The sequence below is a fragment of the Emys orbicularis genome, chromosome 3 (assembly GCF_028017835.1).
Source record: "Emys orbicularis isolate rEmyOrb1 chromosome 3, rEmyOrb1.hap1, whole genome shotgun sequence".
NCBI classification, from domain to species: Eukaryota; Metazoa; Chordata; order Testudines; family Emydidae; genus Emys; species Emys orbicularis.
In genome coordinates, this window is record NC_088685.1 from 34,187,725 (window position 1) to 34,209,556 (window position 21,832).

General features: G+C 43.3%; 1 protein-coding gene across 1 annotated transcript in view; it reads left to right on the plus strand.

The window, feature by feature from the left end:
• Positions 1-21,832, plus strand: part of MBOAT2 (membrane bound O-acyltransferase domain containing 2) — a 188,998-nt gene that overhangs the window by 9,987 nt on the left and 157,179 nt on the right. The gene's annotated exons all lie outside the window — the stretch shown is intronic.

A 21,832-nucleotide genomic window follows, 5' to 3' on the forward strand; every position in this document is an offset into this window, starting at 1 on the left:
GAAACAACCCTAAATAATTTTCTGCTGCTTCTGTGGTTTGTTTTGTTTTTTTCATTTCACTAGGATGGTGGAAATAAACTATTTATTGCAGGAATACTGTGTGTGACTGATTAACAATCAGATCTCATCCCCAGGGAACAAATACTTCAGCAAGATGATTTTAAAAGGATAAATAGAAGGCTGACATTTGATAATAGAATAGATGGGGTCTGAGCTGGGGACAGAGCAATGGAGCAGGCGCTTATGGACAAGCCTGAGTAAGCTGTCTGTGTGTGAGCATGTCGGGCACAGTCTTAAGTGAATTTCTGAAGCTAGTCTATTTAGTACACTTCATTCTATGGCTTCTGTGCATTAGCACAGTTGTTCAGTACTTGGATTGCAAACACTTATATGGAATGTTGAAACGATAATAAAAACAACAAAAGCTCTTCATTGAAAGCGTAAAAACCCATTTCCATTAGATTTTATGTAAAACCACGTAATCTCTTTTTTTCTTTTGCCTAGACCACTTAACATCATGTCCTTTTAACTTAGCTGTTAGAGAGCATCCCTATTTTTTTTCTTGAGACAACAAACCTGTTAAGAATTACAAGGACAAAATGAATAATATATATATATATATATATATATATATATAAATGACTTGGTATGGAAAGGATAAAAGTTTTATAGGAAAATCTTCATATAATTACAGCTCTCACAGAACTGGATTTCGGTTTCTTTTCAATATGAAATAAGAACTATATCACTACATAACTCAGTAAGTGACGCCATCTATAAAACTTGCCAGGTGTTAAATTAGTTATTAGAAGGGCTCCTTGATTGCAGCTGCAGTAAATGTATAATTATAGTTAAACATGTAACAAAGCATTTAATATAAGTACAAATAACTATATTAAGATAATGTAGATGCTGAATGATTAAGTACCCGAAAATCAGGAAATTGCAAAGTTAGGGTTGCATATGGAACAATAACTTTACCTTTTGTGCAGTTAATTTACATGTAGAGCTTCACTGTTGACATTGCTTGCCTCTTGGGTGGTTAACTATTCAAGTGTAACATTATTTATGTAGCTTTCATACTGAATCTCGTAGTCTGTTGGAGGTTTATACACCTCTACCTCGATATAACGCTGTCCTCAGGAGCCAAAAAATCTTACCGTGTTATCGGTGAAACCGCATTATATCGAACTTGCTTTGATCTGCCAGAGTGCGCAGCCCTGCCCCCTCGGAGCACTGCTTTACCGTGTTATATCAGAATTCATGTTATATCGGGTCGCGTTATATCGAGGTAGAAGTGTACCTAATCTGAAGGTGAAAGAAGGCATTTCTTGCCACTGTTACTTCCTGGATGTCCAGAGCTAGCAAAGGGTCCAACAGAAAGCAGGAGACAACCGAGGGAGATGGAAAGTGGGTGGGCTGGGAAGAACAGGAGGCGACCAGAAATGAGGGGATGGCAGCAATGCGGAAGAGCATTTGTCAGTCAAGGGAGGGGAATAATTAAAATGCCTCTCTATAATGGAGTTGGGAAAAGGAGAAGTCAGGTTCTGCATTTTAGGATCAGGATTGTGTCTAACACCTTTTTGCTGCTACACGTATCTTGGATGAGTTTGACTTTCAGGTTCTCATGCATTAGTAGGGTGTGGCAATATTCACATTGCAAACATTGAAGGAGGAATGTTAATTTCCCATAGGATTTAAAAAGGAAAAAAGAGAATATTTCTATAAATACTAAATTTTGTATAAACTTATTTTACAAAACCTAAATTTTGGGCCAAATTTGACCTGACAATTTTGGATTTGTTAGAATTTTATGCACTTTTAAAATGTTTTTTTATTAAATTAAAATGATAGGTTCTGATCCTGAAAATGGATATTTGAGTGACTTTTCAGATCAGTGGCATTCCTATATTGAAGTGTTTGCAGGATCAGGGTCCTAGTAGGTACTTATGTACTCCTTCGGTAGACTTATTCAGGTCTGCTAGACTTGTTCATGCAGATTGTCCCATAGAAGCTGTTAGGTCAGCTTGCTCGAAAAGTTCACTTGTAGGATATGGCCCAATGTAAACACATAACTAAGCATTTTGTAAAAAATGCAATGTTAACCAGGTTGCGTAAATCTATATTTATGGAGTTCATATATAGTACAAAGTATCTGGACAAACTGCCACATCAAGGCCTAGTCTAAGAAGGAAAGGAGAATATGAAATAAACATCATTGATATTTTTTCATGATACATTTTATCTCTGTTTCACACTTACTGTTTAATGTAGTCAATGATGAAGTTGGGCTGAGGAAATAGAAGAAGAAGTAATCTATGAACTACAGGGAATAAGAAATGTTACTGTCGACTGGCTATGTGCCACTTCATAATCTGGACATATACAGTTGATTATGTTGCGGAGTATTGAAAATATAACTTTCTCTAGCTTTCAATAATTAACTTGTAATTGTATATGCTTCTGCCCACTAGTCAAATAACTGTCCACAAATGTCACTGTTTGACTTACACCAGTAGTTGCAGGTTTAGCATGTGGAAATAGATTTGCCTGACATAGAGACTTGTTGAACATTTGGCCCTTATTGTAAGCTGATGTAGCCTTTTATAATCTAATTGATGGGGTTTAATCAAATCATGGTTTACACTTTACACTGTAGTGGTGATTGATGCAGGTTTGTGCTCTCAATTGGCTACAGTATGAAGAGCCATAAGGTCAGAATCACCCACAGGACTATCATTAGAGTGAGGCTATGTCTACACTACAGACCTTACAGCAGCACTGCTGCAGCTGCACCACTGTAAGGCCTCCCTTGTAGTCGCTCTATGCCAATGAGAGAGCTCTCCGGCCGGCATAATTAACCCCCCTCTCCTCCCCAATGAGCGGGAGTAGCTTTATCGGCGGGAGAGCATCTCCTGCCTGACATGGAGCTGTCCGCACAACCCCTGACGGACAAAAGTTTTAGCAACAAAAGTGCTAGTGTAGGCATAGCCTGAGAGACTCTAGAAACACCTCAGGAAAGACACATCCATTTATTAATAATTTTATTAAGCAGATAATAAATGCCACAGTCAGAGAATCATAACAGAAGAAAGTGAGATAATAATGAACGTCCAGCATTAATACATTTCTGTGTTGGGAACTCCAGAGCCTGGATGATCATCAGGTGATGGTCAGTTGAGCATCTTCTGATGTGTCTTCCCCCCTCCCCCTCGCACAGGCTGAGTGACACCTTTTATGAGTTATGCTAATACCCACTGAGATTCATACCTCTGCATGAAGGTTTCCACCTCTTTTCCTTGTTTGTACTTCTAATGTAGTGTACCCATTAATTCATGGGTGCCCTGTTTTTACATAAGCTAAGTCATCAATTCCTTTATGTTAGTTAACATTTACATCAATTAATCACCATAGCAACTTGCAGTTAGCATATTGCTAACACCCTATTTTTACAAAAATCCCCCAAATGATACAGCTGGCTTTATTATGATTTGGACTGGTACATTGCAGTACATTTTTCTTAAACATCAGCACTCAACACATCTATTTACTGTAACAGCATATTTTATGGTACAAGGTTTTTCATTGGTCATTGAGTCATGTTGACCTATTCTCAGGCCTGAGCCCTTATTTGGCTAAGCTAAATATCACATAGGAAGAACAGAGTTGGTATGTGGCTCAATTGGATGCAAGAATTAAGACGTTACCTAGCTGAACAGTAGTCCAGTATAAACTGCTGATACTTGTTTTGGTTCTTGACAAATTGAAACTTTAAATCACTTTGGGAAGCCTGCACTTGTTAATATCTATACCCTGTTAGACTTTACAATCTTTCTTGTGGTTAATGCAAATAGCCTTCCAAATGCTGCATTTGCATCTAAGGTTATAGAAAATGGTGCCGTTCCTTTGTATATAATATTGTAGTATTTTATCAAATACTATGTCACACACCTGCTGTTGTGTGATAATGGAATGTGTTGATGGGACCTCAGAAGAGTCAAAGGTTAATTTTCTTTTCTTTTTTGATGAGATCACACGTTCAGATGAGCACAGCTGGTATGAGCTTCCCCTTCCCCCACTTGGCACTGTATTAACAATCTTTTTAAGTGAGTAAAGCAGGTCTGTCATCCTGCTGTGTGCAAGAATCTTCTTGGTGAAAAGGCCTCTTTTGGACAGCAAAGTTCCCTATGCTGTCTCATCAGTTTGCCTAAACTCTAGCTGTCAGTAGCAGGAAGAGAAAACAGTCAGCTATGGATTGGGGTCTTCAGTTGTTCTTTGCAAATAAAGATTGGGAAAGATGGGCCAATTGTACTCTAGGTTATGAACAGTAGCAGTTAGTAAGGAGACTTGAGCTAGGAATAAAAACATAGTTTTCTTGGACTCAGTTTTAAAAGGGACAGTTTTATTGGAGGCAAAACAAAAAAAAGTCCTCTCCCCATCCCCATTCCCAACAGCCGGAGTCTGGGGGAAGTTTTTGACACTCTTCTAGCAGCATGTGATTGGGCCTGCTACATTTTGAAATTGGAATGCTCTTGGGCCTGTCTGGCAGTGGTTTTACAAGGTACATGGGGCTTGGATAATCCCAGAAAAGATATGTTTCCGGCGGTTGTGCCGTTCTCCTCTTGCCTCCCTTGAAACTGTGGATTGCATGCCATTTGGAGCTTTTCAGATTCTGTATATTCAAATGGGTCTCTCAAAGGTTACTCCTAAAAGGGAGCTGTGTAACAGGAAACAGAGGTTTCTTCTTTCCTTTGTAACTCTCGTCTTTACTCCCCCCTCCCAAAAGTAGTACACAACATCCACATGATGCATGCTATCTATATGCAGCTCCCATTCCCTTCTTAGGCTGGTTAGTGTACTGTATGTGCCGACCAGATGTTGGCCAGCAACTCTTTTGGGTCTCCCCATTGCTCTTCTCAGCCTTAGGCTTCTGCTGTGCCCACTGCTCCTTTCTTCTCTCCTAACTCTGTCAGGTACCCCTCATTAACTAAACCAAAGCCTGATAAGGAATGAAGGGGTTATGCTTGATGCATAAGGGTAAGAGTTTAAACAAGCTCTTAACATTCTTTATACTAAGTTGGTAAGTTTAATTGCCTTTGTACTGTGTTAATAAGGTTTTCACAAGGAATTTCCTTGGGTTTAAATAAAAGTAACAACTGTCCAATATCCTCCTCCCTCGCCCTCTAATAAATTGCCTGTGTCCCTGTGCTAAACCTCCCAAATATGAGATGGGGAAATAATGTAGCCAGGGCTGCAGGGAAGTGTTTTGTCAGAGAGGGAAATAATTGCTGTAATCAGTTTTTAAGATAGGAATCTGTGGAAGGCATGTTTTGGAAGTTTCCCATCCATGTACGGACAGAGCTTTTGTTAATGTGCTTTCAGGATCTGGCAGTGCCTGGATTGTTCACTTTGGGATTTGTGTGTGGTGGGCTACTTTGTTCATGGATCTCCCCCTGCTGGTATAGAGAGGGAATGAATGCTAACTTCATGGCACAGTCGCTCATAGACTTTAAGGTCAGAAGGGACCATCATGATCATCTAGTCTGACCTCCTGCGCATTGCAGGCCACAGAACCTCACCCACCCATTTATTCTTCATTGTAGAAGTCCCTTTGCTGAGGCCCTTGGAGGGTTTGGAGCAGAGGAACAGTCATGTTTTGTGGCACTGCTACCTGCAGTCTCACTGGATTTCTGTGTTGAAATCGAATTGAGGCTGAATGATGGTCAGAGCTTCATTTCCCCTGTGTCCCCTCCAAAGGCTGCTATCCCTTCTCCTCAAAGGCATAATTTGCAGAGACTTATGGGATATGCTTCTTACTAAGTTATCATGTCCCCCCTGCCATGTCCTGTGCAGGATGGGGCCTTCTGGCCTAATGTACTGTGTATTTTCTCCTTGCCTCTGTGGAGAAAATTTCTAGTGTATTCCATAGATAGATTAGCACGGGCATATCAAGCAGTGAATTTCAGAGGCAGAAGAGCTGACAACTTTTGGTATTGTGGAGGGCTTCCTTCATGCTCCCCAAGACAGTAAAATCAAATGTTTTTCTATCCTCTTATTTTCTACACCCATGATTTGCCATCAGTAAAACTGTCCTTTTTTAAACTTAGTCCAAGAAAAGCATTTTTTTTAAAATTCCTGGCTCAAATCTCCTTCTTGGGGGGGCCTGGAATATATTTTATCAACTCTCTATCATTAATTGAATGGAGAGGCAGATAGAAATTCTAACAAACATTGTCTTCCAAGTGTTCATCAAGCATAGCAGTAAAGTGCATGTTGATGTGTTCTTGTTTTTTTTTTTTTTAAATCACTTCCCATCTCAATTGCTCCCCTTTACGTTTCTTGTATTTACCCCAGCATCTCTATTTTGGAAGACTATAGTTATATTTTGAGAACTAGTGAAGATTTAAATTTCTAATGTTAATTTTGTTTTAATGAACCTTTATGTATAAAATGGCAAAAAAGTCACAAGTTCATCTTTTTTTCTCCCCCTCCCTTTCAAGTCACCCTTGTAAAAAGCCAGGTTAATATGGATACAGTGAGTCTGTATTTCATGCCTAAATCTTTTTAAAGTTATGTTATAGTTAGGCTTGGCAGAATTTAATTTTTATTTTTAATAATTTTTATGAATATCAGTGTTTAAGCATTTTTTAAATTTTTTTTATTATTTACATTTTCAAAGTTGCAGGAAATTATGTGTGTGTGGGAAATCGGACAATAATTATTTCACGAGAGTAGCCATTGAGATTCAAAAAGCCTTATAAGTATTAAAACACACATTGTCATTATTATGTCAAAAATATACAAAGTAAATATCCTTAAATCAAATTCTAATAAAAGTTCTCAAGCAGTGTTTTCCTCACTTTTCCTATCTGTAAATTTCTGTTACTGTAGAGGGAAATATTTTTTGTTGGTTTGTGTGTGTGTACAGGGAAATAGACGTTTACTGACATTTTACTTATAAAAATCTAATCCTTCCAAGCCTAAAATGACTGGGAGCTGACTTATGCCATGTTATGTTAGATAGTCCCAGTATATTAGATAGACTAGATAGGACCAACTTCTGTTGGTGAGAGAAACAAACTTTTGAGCTACACGGAACTCTTTTTCAGGTCTGGGAAATGGACTCAGAATGATTTTGCATTTAGCTGTGACAAACAGATAGTTTAGCATAAGTAGTTAGCACATATTGTAAAAAGAACAGGAGTACTTGTGGCACCTTAGAGACTAACAAATTTATTAGAGCATAAGCTTTTGTGGGCTACAGCCCACTTCTTTGGATGCATATAAACCTGTCACATATTGTAAGGGACCATTCGAGATGATGTGGCCCGTTAATACTCCTGTAGTCATAGGACAAAAAACAGGGTTAGTAGGTTACAGATTGTTGTAATAAGCCGTAAATCCAGATTCTTTATTAAGACACATGATTTTTAGTGTCTAGCAGAATTGTGAATTTAAGCACCCAGGCTCGTCTTTTGAAAGTGCTACGCAGGTTTTCTTTGAGGATGAGGATTAACAGGTCAGATATAGAGTGATCACTTTGTAAAAAGTGTTCACCCACAGGTGATATGCTTTTTTTAATCTCCTGTGTGAGTTCATTCGAGAGCATAGTGATTGTCAGGTTTCACCAACATAGTTGTTGTTGGTGCATTTAATGCACTGGATGAGGTGCGCTACATGCTGTGAGAGACACACATGTAAGACGCCTGGATCTTGAAAGGTATGTCATGTGGGGTATTGATCATTGTAGCAGTGGAGATATGTCTGCAGGTTTTGCATCTGTTGTTCTGGCAGGATCTGGTGCTGCTTTGAGTTGATGTGTCCTGGTCTGTGGAGAGCTTGCTTCTGATGATGAGGGTGGAGAGGTTGGAGGGTTGTTTTGAAGGCCAGAAGTGGGGGTTCAGGAAAGTTTTCTTTCAGGATAGGGTCCCCATCGAATATAGGTTGTAGTTGTTTGATACCCCATATGGGTTTGAGTGTGAGGTAGTAGGTGACAACTAGGGGTGTGTGGTCAGAAGGAGTTTTATTTCTATATATCTCATGTTCTTTTGGGGTATTTGGGTGCTGATTTAGCAATTATTACTACTTGTTATCGTTAGTTTACCTCCCTCCTCATTGTCATGCCTGCCCAAAAACCAGGTAGAAAAGTGTTTGGCAAACAGTTTAAGTGATATTAATCAGTTGCTTAAAGAATCCTAATATAGAGGCTGCAAGGATAAAATGGAAAAAAAGCAGTGACTATTAATTAAAAATTATGTAAGTACCGTTTTTTCTTTCCAGACAGATTCATACTACTTTGAAAAAAAGTTTTTAAATTTTGCTGTCCTTTCAGTCGCTTTGGGTATGTCTGCATAGCATCTGGGAAGCTGCTTTCCAGAGCCAGTAGACAGATGTGCTAGCTCTACTTGAGCTAGCACACTAAAAATAGCAGTATGGCTGTGGTGGCATTGGCATTGGCTTAAGCTAGCCACCCAAGTACAAGCCTGCCTGACCCCCTGGGTACATGTACTTGGGTGTCTAACCTGAGCCACTGTGGCCACAGACATTGCTATTTTTAGTGTGCATCTATTACTGCGCCAAAAAATAAAAAATTCAGCGCACAGTATTTTAAAATTCTGTATTTTATTTGTCAAAATAACACAATATAATCACACCAGTTTCAATTATTTTGGTAATTTATTTAAAAATACCTGTCAGCAAGTATGTCCGTTACAATACGGACAATGAAAAAGATTCAGGAAATGGTTTTTGACAAATAGATTCCTTTCTAGGCATATTAATACAGAACTCTGAGTAATAATTCATTTAAACTACAATACAGAACTGTATTTCCCCATCATTCAGAAACAGTGCAAAGGCTTGGGGGAGTCAGGGGTAATGGAGGAGCTGAGGGAGAGGGAAGTAATTGTTGGGAAGGAGCCTGGGTGTGAACTTGAGGGTTGTTGGGTGTGGGTGGGAGAAGTATGGAACAGGTTTTTTTGGGGAGTGGGGAGGGATTGTTAGGGAGCCTCTTCCATGCAGATCCTCGCTGACTCATAGCCTCTCCTATGCAGTCAGGTTCATCTGCCCGCTGTCCCCATGTGTCCCTGCATCCCCCATCAGACATCCTCATTCAGACACCACATGTGTCACTGTGCACCTACTCAGCCACCCCCTGTCTCCATGTGGCCCTGCCCCCTCACTCAGCCAACCTGCTCCCCTGCCCATCCCCTGTCCCCATTTGGCCCTGCACCCCTCCCCCATCCCTATGTGGCCCTGCACCTCCACTCCCATTCAGCCCCTGCTGCTGTCTGTCCTACCCCCATAGCCCCAGCTTCCTGACCTGGCCCCACTAGCAGGGTGCTGCCTTCTTTTCCCTATCAGCAGCTGGGGCTGGCTCGGGAATGTCTGCTCTGTTCTAGTGCCACAGCGGCCCCTGGTGGGCAAAAGGCACACCTGCAGCAACTTTCCAGTAGAAGTTATTTTCTATGGGGGAAAAAAATCTGCTCAGCACATGAATTCTGCACTTGCGTAGTAGCGCAGAATTCCCCAAGGAGTAATCTGTCTATCCTGCACTGGAAAGCATGGTCCCAGTTACTTTGTAGACATACCCTCAAAGTCTTTCTTTGTTTCATACTCTTGACTACCAAACTGAGTTTGGGTTAGGCTTTTGTACTAGAATGTTCATTTGTATCATAGTATTAAGGAATCCTAAAAAACCCATGTCTTTCAGTTACTATAAGTTAACATTTATAAGGCCTAATAGTGAGTGATTTATTAAGAAATACATAATTGTTTCCCTGGCCATTTGACTACTCTGATCAAAATATAAATAACAATTTTCAGTATATTGTTTCTCAGTGAAATTCCATAACTTGTTTATGTAGGTGACAAAACACATTTCTCTCTGTGAATTCAGTAGTTAAATTACTTTGCTTGGAAATGCATCTTGAACATTTAAACCAGACTCGTTTGTGTATTGAAGATGTAAATACTTTTCATTTGCAATCTGAGTTACTCAGCCCTTAACTGGCCAAACCAGTTTCCTTTCAGAAAAAGCACTACCATAGGTCATGTTTTTATTCTGTCTTATTGGTTTTTAAAAAAGCATCAGCATTCTTACTCCAATTCCACTTTTAAACCAAATTGGTTTCTTAGGATTTGGCTGTTCCTGTGCATGGGTAGCTGCATGGAGCCACATATGATTGCTGAGAACCAACGATGCTGAGTCACTGAGAGATTGGCTTACTGATCAGAGTTATTACCTTCTGCTTGACTCTCATCTCCCCTGATGAGTCTGAATATTGGCTTGTTCTCACTCTGAAAATGTATAAACCTACTTTTGCTCAAAATGACACATCATTTTAAAACCTTAGTTATACATTTTTCTTTCCTTGCAGTGATTTTGAATAAAGACTTAGTAAGCCCTATTTAAAAGCCTCATTGGATTTGATGCTCATTTATTGCACAAACCAGATTATTAGTGCCTAGATCATATTCTTCATTACTTGTTCCCAGCATACTTAAGGAATTATTTGCCAAAAATTGAAAAAGTTAAACAGAAATAGAAATATATAGTTAACAAATTGTCTGTCTGTTTTTTCTGTATGTTGTTTTGGACTAAAATCAGCAAATACTGGAAAAGAAACATTAAGAATGTGAATGAGATTGGCTAGTGGTCCTGATGACTGCCAACAAATTTATTTTAAAATGATAGGGTTTATTATTAGTTGGACAAAAAAAGCTGCTGCCAGTCTTGGTAAAGTTGAGCAAGACTAGTGGTGACTGCAGATCTTTAAAAAGCTTTTTATTTATTTATTTATTTATTTATTTATTTATATTTTATGATTAAAGTAGGGCCTCCAAACTGAAATCGGGAGGGGGGTTCCCATCATGCTGGGCGCGACACAGACACCTGGCAAGCTGGTCTTTTTCTCCAAAGAACTTAGTCTGAATAATTTGGTTCAGTTTCTTCCACCTCTGGACTCCCAAAATCTAGGAAAGGCAGGTTATTTGCAACCCACTGGTATCTGTTTGTGACCCTCCAGATTGAGAACCTATGCCATATATTTCATCATTGGAGAGAAGCTTTCAGACATGTACAGTAAGGAAAATCCTTGCTTCATCTCTGAGCTTGACCACATGATTTAAAAATTTGCCACATTAAATCCAATGAAGTCTATTTTGGAAGAAGGACTGCTGATTTACACAATGAGTGTAAATACCAATACAGTGATTGCAGACACCTTTCTTCAAGAGCCGATTGTTATAAAGCTTCAAATATCTTTTTTCCTATAGCATGTTCTGTCAAGCAGGCCTCATGTATGGCTCCTTCCAACTCATTCTGGAATAGTGTAAAACGTTGAGTGGAATAAGACACACTTGTGGTTTTATCCTGTTCTGTGGAAAACTAGTGGTTCTCCTGATTTCTAAGCAACTGATCACAAATATCTGCAGCCATGTCATGAATCCATCAGCTAACTAGTTCATTGGAGAGGAAAATTGCATTGACTTAACTGACAGCAACAGATCCCAATCTAACGCTGATATTTGAGAGAAAAGATAGTCAATGTTTCCCTAATTATAATGAGGCTTGGCAGTTTTTGTTGTTTGCCATGTCACGAAGTATGATGCCATTAATGAAATGGTTTTAGAGTTTACATCATTGGAAGCTTTTGCTTGAAGAATTCCGTGGCTTTCTTCAGAAAGACTGCTTGCTCTACAAATGGCTTAATGCCTCCTTCCTTTTAATGGCCATGTGCGTGCCATGTAATTCTTCACCAGCTGCTTCAGAAAAGTTGTTTTGATATCATGGCAGCTGATAAGTATTCTGGGGCATGTTTGATCAACTTTACCAGAGAGGAAAGGCAGGCTGCAAGCAGGGATATATTGTTGTTAATGATTTGGGATATTAAATAGCTTTTGCAGGTTGTGGGGTTTGGGTTTGTTAAAACTTAGTTCATTTTTAAGAAAAAGTGTTTGGCTTAATTGTGGGAAAGCATTTTTTAGAATGTATACTATTGATTGGGTTTCTTTCCTTAAGCCAAAAAGCTGTACACAAAGTTGTTGCAAAGTCTCCTTTTCTTTTCTTTAAAAACCCAGCCATAGAAATATATAAAGATAGAAATAAATGGAAGGGGTGGGAGTGTGAGAGCAATTAATTTAACATCTCCCCAAATGATTTAGTTGGGGATTGGTCCTGCGTTGAGCAGGGGGTTGGACTAGATGACCTCCTGAGGTCCCTTCCAACCCTGATATTCTATGATTCTGTGATTCACAAAAGAGAAATCAAGGGAGTGTGCATGGCCAGCGGCACCCCGCATAAATGCCCGGCACCAGAGGGCACTAGAGCTGGCCCAATGGATACCACTGAGGGAGAAATCTCCAGCAACAGTGCACGCGACGTGCACACACCTAATGTGGAATGGACATGAGCAACACCTCTCGAAGAACAACAGTTAGGAAAGGTTAGTAACTGTTTTTTCTGCTGTTGCTGCCAAGCTGTTAACTACAGTTTTGCTGCTGTGACATTGCAGGTCCTTATTGAAATGTACCCTCTACAGTCTGGGACACTTAATCTGTACCATCCAATTAACAACCATGTGTACAAGTAAATTTACTTTATTTTATTGTTTTCAATTGGGCAGGTGCCCCTACAGTGATTCCTCCATTATGAAGTAGTGTGGGAGATTGGAGGGGTTTCTAGTAACTCCTGGCTACACGCAGACTGTACAGCTGCTGTTGAAAGGATAATGAGTCTAAACTCTTAGGCTTGGTCTACACGACAGAGTTAGGTCGATGTAAGGCAACTTATGTCAACATAGCTCTGTAAGTGTCTACACTACAATGTTGCTCCCATTGATGTAAATTGCCCACTACACCAACCTAATAACTTCACCTCTGCAAGAGGTGTAGTGCTTAGGTCGATGTAGTTAGGGTGTAGGCACTGTGTTACGTACTGTGTTACGTACGTTGCCTGTCTGGAGTCTGGCCACCCTGCGCAGGCTGTCAGCCCCAGGACAGGAAGCGGTGGAGCTCCAATTTTCAGTACCCCACACTTAAGTTGGAGGAAGTGCTCCTGGTGAGGACGCAAACCAGGTTGCCTGTGCAAATTTTATTCAGCTATCTTGAGTGCATGCATTATGATGTAGTCTTTAATTACATGATCACTTATCTTTTTAGAGCAGTGAAGTGGATTTATCACTGCCTCTACCAGAGTACTTAAGTGATCTGGGCATGCCACTTAACCAAAACATTCACAGTCGGCCACTAATGATGTTCCTTGTTTTCTGGATGCCCAACATGAGACACCTGCGGCCAGATTTTCAGAAGTGCTGAATGGTCATAACTGCAACATTTGGAACTGTGCTTTGACATATAAAGTGGTAATAAAAATGCTAAGTACTCTGAAAAAATTAGGCCCTAGGTGTCTCAAGTTGGGCACCCAAAATTAGTAGACACTTTGGTCTTAATCACTCTGTACTTCAGATGCCAGTCTGTAAAATTGGGGTAGTAGCACCTTATTTTACAGGGGTGTTATGAAGGTGAATTCATTGTTTGTGCAGCACTCAGATAGTCTGGTGAGAACTCCATGGAAATGAGGGTTGAGTGATGTGTGTTTTAAATAAGGCCTGAGGTCACACACAGAACGAGAAGGAAGAAACAGTGAATAAAGTAACTGTTCACTGAATGAGGCAGAGGTTCTGTGGACGGGGGGAGGGGGAGTATTCGGTTGTGTAGTTAAAGACAATATCATAATGTGTATGTCCAAGAAGGGTGAATTGAGGTTGCATAGGCAACCTTAATTCTTACATTTCCTAACTTTTGAGTGCTGGATTTTGCAAACTTAAGATTCTTTTTAACATAGACATGCTATAATTAACTACAAGTATCTTGAAAACACAGTCTCTGCCCAGGAGAGCTTGTAATCTAAGGGTATGTCTACACTATGAAATTAGGTCGATTTTATAGAAGTAGATTTTTAGAAATCGATTTTATACAGTCGATTGTGTATGTCCCCACTAAGTGCATTAAGTCGGCGGAGTGCGTCCTCACTACCGTGGCTAGCATTGACTCACGGAGCGGTGCACTGTGGGAAGCAGTATGTGCAGAACCTGGCTAAGAGACGGCAGCATGAGGACGATTGTGATGAGGACATGAACACAGACGTTCCTGAAAGAACGGGCTGTGGCAATTGGGACATCATGGCGGCAGTGGGGCTGGTTGATACAGTGGAACGCCAATTCTCGGCCCGGCAATCAAGCACAGGCTGGTGGGACCGCATAGTGTTGCAGGGATGGGATGATTCCAAGTGGCTGTGAAACTTTCGGATGCATAAGGCCACTTTCCAGGAACTCTGTGAGTTGCTTTCCCCCGCCCTGAAGCGCAGGAATACCAAGATGAGAGCTGCCCTGACTATTGAGAAGCGAGTGGTGATAGCACTGTGGAAGCTTGCAATGCCTGACTGCTACCAGTCAGTCAGGAATCAATTTGGAGTGGGCAAATCTACCGTGGGGACTGCTGTGATTCAAGTAGCCAATGCAATCACTGATGTTCTGCTATAAAGGGTAGTGAGTCTGGGAAATGTGCAGGTCATAGTGGATGGCTTTGCTGCAATGGGTTTCCCTAACTGTGGTGGGGCAATAGATGGAACCCATATCCCTATCTTGGCACCGGAGCACCAGGGCAGCCAGTACATAAACCACAAGGGGTACTTCTCAATGGTGCTGCAAGCACTGGTGGATCACAAGGGATGTTTCACCGACATCAACGTGGGATGGCCGGGAAAGCTGCATGACTCTTGCATCTTTAGGAATTCTGGGCTGTTTGAGCAGCTGCAAGAAGGGACTTACTTCCCAGATCAGAAAATTACTGTTGGGGATGTTGAAATATCAATAGTTATCCTTGGAGACCCAGCCTACTCTTTGCTCCCATGGCTCATGAAGCCATACACAGGCAGCCTGGACAGTAGTAAGGAGCAGTTCAACTATAGGCTGAGCAAGTGCAAAATGGTGGTAGAATGTGCCTTTGGACGTTTGAAAGCTTGCTGGCGCTGTTTGCTGACTAGGTTAGACCTCAGCTCAACCAATATTCCCATTGTTATTACTGCTTGCTGTGTGCTCCATAATATCTGTGAGAGTAAGGGGGAGACGTTTATGGCGGGGGGGAGGTTGAGGCAAATCGCCTGGCTGACAGTTTTGAACAGCCAGACACCAGGGTGATTAGAAGAGCACAGGTAGGCGCGCTGTGCATCAGAGAGGCTTTGAAAACCAGTTTCATGACTGGCCAGGCTATGGTGTGACAGTTGTGTGTATTTCTCCTTGATGCAAACCTGCCCCTTTGTTGATTTTAACTCCCTGTAAGCCAACCACCTTCCCCCCTTCGTTCACAGCTGGCAAAGGAAATAAAGTCACTATTGTTTTGAAACCATGCATTCTTTCTTTATTAATTAAAAAAAAAAAAAAAAAAGGGGAGATAACTGATAAGGTATCCCGGGTCGGGTGGGGTGGGGGAGGAGGGAAGGACAAGTCCACATTGCTTATTGTAGCCACACTACAAATCAGAACTGTTTGACAGCCTTCTGTTGCTTGGGCCATCCTCTGGAGTGCAGTGGCTGGGTTCCCGGAGCCTTCCCCCCCCCCCCCCCGCGTTCTTGGGCGTCTGGGTGAGGAGGATATGGAACTCGGGGAGGAGGACAGCCGGTTGTACAGTGGATGCAGTGGCGGTCTGTGCTCTTGTTGGCTTCCCTGCAGCTCCCCCATTAGCCTCAGCATTGCATCCTGCCTCTTCTCATTGCGCTCACTTAATGCTTTCCTGGACTCTGCCACTGAATGTCTCCATTCATTCAGCTGTGCCCTATCAGTGCAGGAGGCCTGCATGAGCTCGGAAAACAAGTCATCGTGAGTGTGGTTTTTTTTGCCTTCTAATCTGCGATAACCTCAGGGACGGAGATGATGGGGGAGCATAGAAACATTTATTCTACAGGGGGATAAAAAGGGAGAGTAAAATTTAAGATGATACATTTCTGAGAACAAAAGGGAGACTCTTTCACAGTGAATCAAGCAATTCACAGCAGACAGCACATGTGCTTTAGGTACAAGGTCGCATTTTGCCTTTTATATTGAGTGCCTGCCTGTATGGTGACACATCACACACAGCTGGGTAACAGAATTCGGTTTCCAGGCAGCCATAGTAAGCCAAAGGGTACGTGGGTTTGGCTTCTAACGCCTTGATAACATGTGGGAATGTTTTCAAACTGCAGTGCCCTTCTTTCCCATAGCAAGTAATGCCTGTTGGGTTTTCCATTTAAAAGGAGGGGCTGCGGTTTTCAGGTGGATGTGCAGCACACACCTCCCCCCACCCCTCCGCATGGCTATTTGGGATGATCCCTTTTAGCCAAGTGCAAACAGCCCAGCATGAACGGGGTCCTTTTACTGTTCCCTTACAAAAATTCCCCTGTTTCAACCAGGTGACCATGAATGATATCACTCTCCTGAGGCTAACACAGAAAGATATAGACCGAATGTTGCTTGAATGTGACCAAAACCCAGGACCATTTGCTGCCATGCTTTGTGCTGCAATGATTCCAGACTACTTGCTACTGGCTTGGCGTGGTAAAGGGTCCTACCGTGGAGGACAAAATAAGGCAACCCTCCCCAGAAACCTTCTGCAAAAGCTTTCAGAGTACCTCCAGGAGAGCTTCATGGAGATGTCCCTGGAGGATTCCCACTCCATCTCCAGACACGTTAACAGACTTTTCCAGTAGCAGTACTGGCCGTGAATGCATCCCAAGTTTTCAGGGCAAATCATACATTAAACACTATTGCTTTTAAACCCTGTACTGTAGTTACAAATGTGCACTCACTAGAGGTGCCTTCTCCGCCTTCAGGGTCGGGGATCCCGCCTTGGGTGGGTATTGGCTCCAGGGTGATGAAAAGGTCCTGGCTGCCGGGGAGAACGGATTCACCGCTTGCCTGCTGCGCAGTCTCCTCCTCCTCTTCCTCATCCACAAAATCCTCCTCTGTGTTGCGTGAGACTCCCTCCTTGCAGGTGTCCACAGACAGTGGTGGGATAGTGGTAGGGTCCCCCCCAGAATGCCATGCAGCTGATCATAGAAGCAGCATGTATGGGGCTCCGACCCAGAGCGACCGTTTGCCTCCTTTGTCTTTTGGTAGACTTGCATGAGCTCCTTGACTTTCATGCGGCACTGCTGCGTGTCCCTGTTGTAGCCTCTGTCCATCATGCCCTGTGTGATTTTTGGCATATATGTTAGCATTTCTTCTTTTTGATCGGAGTTCTGCCTGCACAGATTCTTCTCCCCATACAGCAATCAGATCCAGTGTCTCCCGTTTGCTCCATGCTGGAGCTCGTTTGCGATTCTGGGGGGACTGCATGGTCACCTGTGCTGCTGAGCTCGCCACGCTGACCAAACAGGAAATGAAATTCAAAATTTCCCAGGGCTTTTCCTGTTTACCTAGCTAGTGCATTGGAGTTGAAAGTGCTGTCCAGAGCGGTCACATTGGAGCACTCTGGGCAGGGTCAGCTCCAGCTTTTTTGCCGCCCCAAGCGGCGAAGGGAAAAAAACCCAACAGGCTGCGATCGGCGGCACTTCGGCGGCAGCTCTACCGCGCCGCTTCAGTCTTCAGCGGCAGTTCAGCTGCTGGTTCTTCCCTCCGAGAGGGACTGAGGGACCCGCCACCGAATTGCTGCCGAAGACCTGGACGTGCCGCCCCTTCCCATTGGCCGCCCCAAGCACCTTCTTCCTGTGCTGGTGCCTGGAGCCAGCCCTGACTCTGGGATAGCTCCCTGAGGCCAATAACGTTGATTTGCGTCCGCACTACCCCAAATTCAACTCAGCAAGGTCGATTTTTAGCGCTACTCCCCTCTCCGGGGAGGAGTACAGAAGTCGATTTTAAGAGCCCTTTAGGTCAACCGAACGGGGTTGCTTGTGTAGACGCATTCATTATAAAATCGACCTAACGCGGCTAAATTTGACCTAACCCTGTAGTGTAGACCAGGGCTAAGTGTTAGACAAGATGGAGTGAGGTATGTGTAATGAACAGGTGAAAAGAAACACAAGGTTGTGTACACATCTTGATTCCATTTTTGTGTGCATGTATGTGAATGTTTGTGGACTTTAGGTAGGGTTACCATATTTCAACACTGAAAAAAGAGGACACTCCACGGGGCCCCCAGCCCCGCCCCAACTCCGCCCCTTCCCCGCCCCTTCCCCGCCCCCAGCCCCGCCCCAACTCCGCCCTTCCCCGGCCCCACCCCAACTCCGCCCCTTCCCCGCTCCCATTCCAACCCCTTCCCCAAAGTCCCCGCCCCAACTCCGCCCCCTCCCCTGAGCACCCCGCATTCCCCCTCCTCCCTCCCGCCCCCGGGCTCCGGCTGCTGCTGCGCTGGGGAAGTTGCTTTGGCCCCTGCCGCGGTGGAGAGCGGCGAGAGCCGGGAAAGTTGGAGCCTGGGGAGGAGGCGGCTGCGCACTCAGATGCCACCGCTGCCTCTGTGCCCCGGCAGATCGGGGGAGTTGTAAGTTTTGCTACAGCCACTCGCACTCGGGGTCCCCTTACCGTGCCTCCCTATTTTCCTGGACATGTTCGGCTTTTTGGAAATTCCTCCCGGACGGGGATTTGAGGACCAAAAAGCCGGACATGTCCGGGAAAATCCGGATGTATGGTAACTCTTGGTTGAGACACAGCTGCAGGAATGGACAAGGTATAGGCCCCAGGAACTAGCTACATCCAGCTGGGAGATCTCTGGAGGTTGCAAAACTTCCATCAGTCAGGTTGTGGTTTTGCAAAAAAAGAGCAAACTCAGCAACGGCTCCGATCCGAGCTCCATTTTATCCAGAGTTCAGGAAGGATCAGATAAAAGACTCCAGTTGGGGGCCATCTCTGCACAGGATCAGCCATTTCCAAGAGAGACAGATCTAGGAGTGATTGGGAGGCGAGGGAAAGGCTCTGCTGTGTGCTGGGGTGGCAGGGAGCAGCACGGATGCACGGCAAAGATTGTTAACTAGCACACACAGTGCTTTGCCATTTATGATTTCCTAAGTGCTGCAAGGGTGCATGGTGCTGTGCAGCCCCATTGAAATAGCAAGTCTCTGCCCACAATTGTTTACAATCTAATGGCCCCAAGGACGGTGTACAAAGAAGCAGGGAGCTTCCCCCAGTTTCTTGCACACGCGTGCCACAAGCTGACTCCTCTCTGCTAATGCCTCCAGGAGTGCTAGCTGCTTATAAGCAAATAGGGAGAGGGCAGGATGAGGGTGGAGTCGTGACCCCAACACCTCCTTCCCAATCAGTGAAGCTGGCCTGAAACAAAGAGGAGTGAACAATGCGGCTTCTCCAATGAAGATGCTTCTCCAGCGTGCATGTCTCTGTCTGCAGCAACCAGAATTCCTCCCTTCAGCTCTGTTTAAGAGCTGAGCTGCCCGAGCGCTACCGGCTTCGGGCAGCCCCCATGCCTCCAGACCCTGAACCGCCGGCTGGGCACTTCCCCTCCCAGGCTCCGGCGGTGGCTGCTGTGCTCCTACCCTGATTCTTCGGCTCTGTTTAAGAGCCGAGCTGCCCGAGCGCTACCGACTTCGGGCTGCCTCCGGACCCTGAGCCGCCGGCCGGGCACTTCCCCTCCTGGGCTCCGGGGGCGCAGGGTCCGGAGGCATGGGGGCTGCCCGAAGCCAGTAGCGCTCGGGCAGCTCGGCTCTTAAACAGAGCTGAAGAGTCAGGGTAGGGAGCACAGCAGCCGCCGGAGCACGGGAGGGGAAGTGCCCGGCCGGCGGTATTTTTCCCGACATGTTCGGCTTTTTGGCAATTCCCCCCGGACGGAAGTTTGATTACCAAAAAGCCGGACATGTCCGGGAAAAAACGGATGTATGGTAACCCTACTTTAGGACATATACAGCTAAAAATGCTCACTGTGAACTTCTGAGTCATTTTGGGTAGCTTTTAAGGAATAAGTTCAACAATATAACATTGGTAACAGTCCTACAACTCTGCGCTTGGAACTTCTGTTGACATCAGTAGGAGTGTTTGCATGTGGAATGGATGCAGGCTTCGGCTCTGCTGTTCCTGAGGAAAGGTATGAAATCCTACACTCTTACTATGCTGTTTTCTCAAATAAAATATCTTGAGGTGGGGGTGGTATTTGTTTCAGTTCCATCACATTTGATATTAACCAGGATGAATGTTGATGTTTTCATTTGTTGTAATTACTCAGTTTAGCTCTACTTGTACAACTCAAGTCCATATTATTTTTTTTTCAATGACTCCATACAAGATTTCCTCCTTTTACAAGAACAAGAATTTTTGTTTTTTTGTTTCCAGACTTGCAAACTCATCCTGGGCTATGACACTCAAGCTAGGTCTCTTGTTTCTCTTGCTTCATCACCAGTAATGAAGATGCTGCAGTTCAGATTATGGCCTTAATTGACACCCTGTGCAACATCATTGTCTTCATTTAGGGTTGTGCAGGTGTTGCTGATAACATAATCTAGGGCAATGCGGGTTGCATAGGGTATATGAGGACTTAATTTAAAAAGACTGATCCTGGCAATTTACTATCCCATAACTCCTAACTACCTTCACTATGTCACCAGGAGATTGTCTAGCAACAAGACTAGAGCAGATTGAAAGGTGTTAAGGAAGTTTGAGGACTCTGGGTACACAGTTCCCAAAAAAGGAAGACTACAGAGTGTCAACAATAAGTGAAATGGCTTAACAGTTTCTCATGTCTGATGTCGATACCATGTTTTCTCGAAGGAAAGCACAATAGTCTCTGCCAGTAAGAGCAGTGTATCAATGTAAACTTCAACAATTTTTATGAAAAGGAGGGACGCGTGTCCACATTTCAGTTGCAGGTTGAAGCTACCCAAACACCTACAGAACTAGTGAATAACTTGTGTGGAAATGTAAATAGAGAAGAGACCACAGTTCTCCCCAACCTGAAAGTGTTCATCTGATATAAAAATAGATTTGGAATAATCGGATGAATAATCTGGTCTGCAAAATAGATGGAAAATTTGTGACTGTGAGAAACAGTCTATTCTGAGTAAAGAGAACTAGGTTTATCAGGCTGTCCATAGCCCAAGTCTCTGTGATTGCTATGCTAGAGGAAGAGAACCACTTCATCACAGCCTTGGCATAAGACTTTGAAAACTCTTCATGCCACAATCAGTCTGACTCAGAATGTAACTTCTGTTTCCAGTGGTATAGCCGCCTACCTAATCATTTCACCCGTAGCAGAATGGCAGGTCACCAGTACTATAAGTCAACTTGCCTATGAGGACAGCAAAGTAAAAGGAGAGGGGTCTTTAGCAAGTCAAAGAACATAAGAAAAACATAGTATCCAACCATGCTGTTGATGTGAGGATCTGGCTGCACAACACTCTGCCTCTATTCAGCTCCAAAACTTCAACTGGTTCTTTTAGATCTGAGGACAGACCATCAAAATAGGTTCTCTGCCCTGATGGGAGCAAAGGTCAGCTCTAGTCTCAGTCTAAAGAAGGCAACATTCTAAAAATGATATCCCAATTCAAAAACAAAGTCGAGTTATCAGAAGTGGAAGAATATCTTTGTGGTTAAGGCACTGGTCTGGGATTTATGTTATTTTGGTTCAGTTTCTGGATCTGTCACAGACTTCCTCTGTAATCTTGATGAATCAGCCTCTCTGTTCCTTTTAGTTTTCCATCTGTAAAATGGGTATAGACTTTCCTACCTTAGAAATGCGGTGTGAAGATTAATTCTTTAAAATTGTGAGATGCTTCAGTAATTCAGTGGTATAGAATATAGTACTTAGTTTTCAGAACTTTTGGTCCTATCATTAGTGGGCGGGTGTTGTTGGTAAGGTT